The 6,344-nt window shown below is 50.6% G+C and overlaps 1 pseudogene; it reads right to left on the bottom strand.

Annotated features, from left to right (window-relative positions):
* Nucleotides 1-3,241: 3,241 nt before the first annotated feature.
* The window catches only part of LOC112549646, a 6,586-nt pseudogene continuing 3,483 nt past the window's right edge, over nucleotides 3,242-6,344 (bottom strand).

The raw sequence follows: 6,344 nt of genomic DNA, 5'->3' as shown, positions 1-6,344 counted from the left end.
GCAACTCCCCCCCCAAAAACCCAAAACACCTCAAATTCTTTATTTGCAAGCTTTCAGACACAAGCACCCTTCTTCAGGCATGGGAGAGAAGATTGTAAAAGTTGTCCTGGGTAGAAATGAAAGTTCATATTTCATAGGAGAGTTGAAGATGTGGTAAAATCTCCTTTTTGGAACAGATCATTTTAGATGCAGATTAGGCTCAGAGAAAAGTTGGAATAGTCTATTTACATCTAAGTTGTTTGGTGGTAAGCAGGATGTAGTCATATTTCCTTCTGGTTATGGTGCTTCATATTTCACAGAGGAGTAAAAAAGATGGAGTGCTCTTCTGGGCAGGCATTTCTGATGTGGTAAGGTGTCTCTGAGCTCTGTGGTGAGGCTCTGTGATGATGCAAATTCCCTCAAACAAAGGCAGGAACATGATCTCAGGTTTTAGGTGGTCAAAATTGCTTCCTCCTTGTAAAATTATGAAGATTTCATTTAAAAAATTGGCTAAAAGTTGATATCTTTGATAAAGCTTGCAATTCGATAAAGCTTGCAATTAAAGAATTTTTTTTTGCAAAAGTCTGCTTAGTCTAATAAAAGATATCACCTCTACCACAAGTCCTGATTTCTTTTTCCTCTAGACTGAGAAGGCTAGAATCTGGATACCTGACACATGGAAGATATTAAATTTTAGTTGATTTTTTAAATGAAATCTTCATAATGGAATAAGTGGCATTTGAAAGTACAGCTTAGAACTTGGCACCAAAGGGGGAAAAGGGAAAGAAATCCTGTGTTCTGCAGATTTTGCCATTAATAGATTTAAGGTAGAAGGCTTGATTGTGATTAGCTGCTCTGATCGCCTGCCTAGCACAAACCAGAAAAGGTCACCTAGTATGCAGTAATCAACTGTACTGAGTCCAATCACTTGTGAACCAAGACCACTCAGGAGTTCTGACTGCTGGGCCCTGTGCTCTGTATACAAGGCTACCATCTCTTCTGCAGTATGGACAAAATGCCCAATGGAAAACAAAGGCTTTTCAGAGCAAAGGGTGTCTTCTAATGTGTGTAATTGCTGAGCATCCCACCCCCAAGTCTGTCTCTGACTGTGGCACAGGGTGAAGGAGCCTGTCTAGAGAGGCATCAGCTGCAGAGAATATATTCAAGCCAGGGAAATCTGTGGCTAAGGTGGAGCTAAGGTGGAGCTGCTTTTAGGCTCTCCCAGCCTGCAGTGACAGGACTACTGCACTACATTTCCTCAGGTCACAGATTCATCCTGATGCAGAAGAGGAAGCATGCTTAGACCTCAGTTTTTATTTGTAAGATAGAAAACCCATTTCCTGCCCACCTGAGTTTGTGATTGCTCATGCCTGCCCTACCCATGTTTCACAATCCCTTTCAAAGAGAAGACAGATGCTGATGCTTATTCTCTGGGGACACTGGCAGGGATGTTCAGAGCCCAGGAGGCTCATCCAGGGGTGCAGGGGAAGGGGGAGACTCCCACCACTGTGCACACCTTGGGAGAGGCCTGGGGGGCACATGCCCCTCAGATTTGTCTGCAGGGCAGGGGCGGGCTGCTGCTGCGGGCTGGGATCTTTACCCCACTGCTGCTGTCTAAGGTTTGGCAGCCTAGGGTGGCTGGATGGTCCGTGAGCAGAGGTGTGGGGGGCAGCAATTAGGGGACTAAAAATAACATCGGGGGTGGGGGCTAGGAAAAGATCAGCCCCGGGGCTGGGGCCAGTGGCTGGGCTTTCCAAACCACAGGGCTGTGCTGGGAACTGTACAGAAGTTCAGTTACATCAGTCTTGTCAAGCCTGATCCAAGTTAGACCACCTCAGAAACAGAGTTAACTTTGATCAGGTTGGCCATTTTTAGACAAATCTAAACTTCCTGAACTTCTGTACAGTTCACAGTTAGATCCCTAGTTAGGTCAATCTAAGTGTAAGGTACACACCCGGGTGAACTAAGTTAGATTGAGTGGCCATTTTTAACCCATTCTATTCTCTCCCTAACCTCCCGAACATCTGTACCTAGCCTGTCTGCCTGGCAGAGCCCCACCTCCTGGTTAACATGTAGTAGCACCTATGCCCTCAGCAGCAGTGCCCAGCTCACTACCCACACAACCCCACCAAAAGGCAAGATACCCAAACCTGACCATAAAGCCCAAACCAAGCAGACACACTCCTAAAGCTACAAGGCTTCACCCTCCTCTCTCTCTGCTGTGTTCAGGAGTAGAGAAGCAACAACAGCCAGAAAAATGCAGAACACAATTTATTATCAAACACATTCATACATGGGAGCTCACTTTTACATGGAGTGGGGCCTCAGGCACCCGAAACAAAGTAATGAAATCATATGGGGCAGGGTACGCCCATGGTTCTCCTCCTTTTGCAATGTCCTTCCCCAGGGGCTTTTGGAAATGGCCTCTGTGACCCAAGTGGCCACATCTTGGACTTTCTGAAATGTGTTCTTTTCTAGAGTTCACAGAGCTGGAAGGAGAGAGGGAGATGTTAATGAACAGATACTTTCACCTCAAGGGAACTCTGGTCACACATGCTGGCAGTGCCAGAGCAAGGTCATCCCTGGGGAACGGGGCTCAGGCATGATATGCGGGTGGGCAGTGCACAATGGATGTAGTGTTGCTCCCATCATCTCATTACCAATGTCTCAAACAGCCACAGACTTGTGGTCTCTCTGGGTCCCAAGCTACAGAGACTCTCCCACAGAGATGTGGCTGTGGCTCCTCCATTAGGAGCTTCCTGCATTTCCAGCTAAGGGGAGATGCTGATTCTGGTGGGCACTGAGCAGCTTTGCTGCCCATGAAGGAAGATTGAGATTCTCAATAGCTTTCACTGACAAGATTCTCCCGCCTTTCCCACCAGAAACCTTCCCAAGAGCTGCCATTGCCAAGGGGATGTGACTGGGCACTCAGACCTAATATGAAACAGGCCTGGTTCTTGTTGGTTTGCACCTGATTAAGGGACCTGACAGACAGGCTGCTCAGGGGAGGATTGGCAGTGGCATTCAATGACTACAACTTTCCCCAACCTAATGGACCCCAGGAAGCCAAGGGAGGCCAGAGGCTGAGCAGCTGTGGCTGGGGAGGGACTTAGGCAGAACAGGCAAGAGATGCATGGATTCAGCTCCTTCCAGCTGCACCCTACTGCTCCAGGGGAATGTGAGCTGCCTGCTTGGGGCAAGACTCTCTTAGGTTATCCTTAGGGAAGAGTGGATGCACTGGGCTCCAAAGCAGGAGCAGGGGTCAGTCCCTTTTCAGCTCCTTCTCGGCTCCAGAAGGGAAGTGCAGGGGCTGGATTTCTGACTTACAGCTCAGCAGGTGGGGAACATCTATCCATTCGGCACCCCTTGGGGTAGCAGGCTCCATAATGATGCCTAAACACACAACAGGGAGAACAGAGCTTCCCATGGTCAAGGCACAAGGAGAACTCAACCCAGAAGCAGGTCTTTAGCTCCCCTGTGCCGTGTTTGCCATCACAGGTGGGTTGTGGCCAACACGTTCACTGTTGGTTCTCATGGTCTGAGTAAAGGGCTGAGAGCCAGGAAGAAAAGGGCAGTCTACACATGGGCTGCTCCCAACATCTCTGGTAAACCACAGAAACCTGCCTCTCTCCCTTGGCTGGACTGGGCATGTAAAGGGCATCAGGAACTTCTCTGAACCCTCAGCACAGGGGCAGATGGAGCAGGGACCCAGCCTTCCCTGACAAGCTGGGGTGGCAGGGACTCCAGCAGCAGGTGGACATGCAGGGGATACAGCCTCCTTCCCAGGAAGAAGAGAAGCTCAAGGAGTTTCAAGATGGGCTCAGTAAGGTCATACAGGGATCTCTCTGACAGGGCTGCTCCCAGGACCAGGTCCCTGCACTCAGCAGCCCATGAGGCCCATGCCCCTTCCCATCTGCCTTCCCCATGAAGTGGTGCTAAGGAATCGTGAGCCATGCTGGGTGACCACATCCCAGACACGTCTCCATCACTCAGGACTACTGAATCATGTCACAGGACTTGTCTGCCATGACCCCCAGTCGTTCTGTCTGGTTGAATCCCTCTCAACCCCAACCTTGCAACACTGGGAGCATTATCCTTTCCAAATCCTTTCTGGGGAACCGAGGGGAGGGGAGAGTGAAAAGGGACCAGGCATCCTCTCTCACCTGTAAATTTGATGGCTGCCACCCAGATCTCTGACCACAGGCTCATGTAGTGCCTCTGGGCTGCCTGGTAGAGAACCTCCAGGAGAGCAGGTTTTTCTTTGGCCTGGAGGGAACCAAGGATATGTGAGCTCCCTCTGGTGAGCAGTGCTCTCACACCACATGCTGGTACTGGTCAGGAGGAAACAGGAGCACCAAGAAACTAGAAGGAGCAATCTTGGCCTGCCCCATGCCTCACGGTCCTAGACCCAACCCTTGCAGTTATCTACACTGTGCCCAGTTCCCTCCCACCATCCTACAATGAGCCCTACCCTCAGTCACTTCCTGCCACTCACAAACTCACTCACCAAGTGCCTGCAGATGTCTCCCAGCAGCTGCTTTTGTTTCACCTGTTCTGACCCTTGGCCATGGAGGGCCAGGGCTGCCTGCACCCTCCTTAAGCCCAGGTAAGAGCAGCAGAAGCCCAACATTGTTCTGCACTCCTGAAAAACACGGTCACACCAGGTTGGTATTCCCTGCTGGCTGCTGAGATGAGGCCAAGGGTTGCCTCTTGACACAGGACTGCACCCAGGCCAGGAACAGGATGGCCTGGCCAGGAGGTGACTGGCACTAGGCAAAAAGGAGTGGATATGAACAAAGGGAGGACTTCTCCTGGCTTTCATATGGCACCTGCAGGCAGCACCCATCACCCCCTCAGTAAAGCCACACACGGAAATTTCCTGCATGCACAGGGGAGTCAGATGTGCAACCTGCCCTGGACCTGGGAAGCAGCCCCAAGCTCAAGGAAGTGCCTGGATGAAGCCGCCTCAGTGCAAACAGGATAGGATGCAGAAATGGAAGAGAATCCCTGGGGCTGGACTGAAGAGACCTGGTAGGGCTGAGGAAATCAGTGTCACTGGTTCTTACCTTGGCCACCTGCAGGTTGGGGTCCTCCAAGTGAAACAGGAGCATTGCCAAACTCTGTCTCACCTGGCTTCTATAATAGGCTTGCCATCTTCTCTTTATGCAGCTTGCCAGGGTGCCAAAGAGGGTGAAAGCCATTGATCAAAGACTGTCATCATCCTATGGCCGAGAAACCCCAGTGTGGTCACAACCAAACCTTTCTCTCACGGGACTGGAACAGCTCCTGACAGGAGCCTTTGGTTTCCTGCCCATCAGGTCATCTGCCAGGGAGGTGGGCTCTGACAGCTCCTGCTCCAGGTGGGCTGCCTGGGAACCAGGGCACTCAGTAGAGCTCAGAGAGCACAGTAAGCCTCATTCCTTGAATGTGAGGTCACTAGGGGCTCTGATTCTGAATCCCAGCAAAACCAAATCCCCCAGCCCCAGGGCTCGCTTGTCCCTGCCCAGCTCTGCTTCCAATTCAGGAGAATCAACACAGCAGAGAACAGCCCCAGAACCCTACCGAGCCCCATGACACCAGCTGTAGCATCGCCCAATCTCCTGAGAGTCCCTCCTTGTCTACAAGGGCCCATCTGTCATCCCATTCTCTTCACTTGCTTTCCTCCTGAAAACTCATCTCTTCCACAGAACTTAAGACCTTCCAGTTTGGACTGGAACAAAGGGCAGCAAGTGCATTTCCCACCTCTGACATGGCCCTGAATGAAGAGCTTTGGAATGGGGGTTGGAAGTGCTGCTTACTCACGTGGTTGAAGAAGGGCCTGATGTGTGTGACTACATCCCAAACCAGGGGCCCCGCATCTGTCTGTAGATGATTCAAGAAATTGGTCAGTACATGCATGTCCTCCTGCATGATCTGAGCACTGGTAGGCACAACCAATGCCTGGAACAAGGTCTTCAGGATGGTGTTCTGGGTTTTTTTGGGGGGTTTTTTCAGTTGTACAAACAGAAGACATGACACACTGATCAGTGCTTATGCTCTTCACCTCTGGGCTTTCCCATTCACAGAGCATTCGGGACTTCATTTGACCAAGCTCCCATGGCTACATTCCTGTATGCCTGTGAGACACAAGGCACCCACTTATGCACCAAAATTACACTTGTCACACCCAGCTGATTGCAGAGACACCACAAGAGGTGAGACAGAAAAACTGGATATACTTCAGGTTCTTATTCACCCTTTTGTCCCTTTCTCATTGTTTGGTCTCTAAAGTCAAGCTTCATTCTAGAGAGTGCAGAGGGATGTCAACCTCACCTGATCAGGGGCACCATAGATTATATTGCCCAGTCCTCTGGCTGCCATCTGCT

Source organism: Alligator sinensis, unplaced genomic scaffold, assembly GCF_000455745.1.
Source record: "Alligator sinensis unplaced genomic scaffold, ASM45574v1 scaffold357_1, whole genome shotgun sequence".
NCBI lineage: Eukaryota > Metazoa > Chordata > Crocodylia > Alligatoridae > Alligator > Alligator sinensis.
The sequence above is the reverse complement of the archived record's forward strand: the minus strand, read 5'-3'. Positions and strand labels throughout refer to the sequence as shown.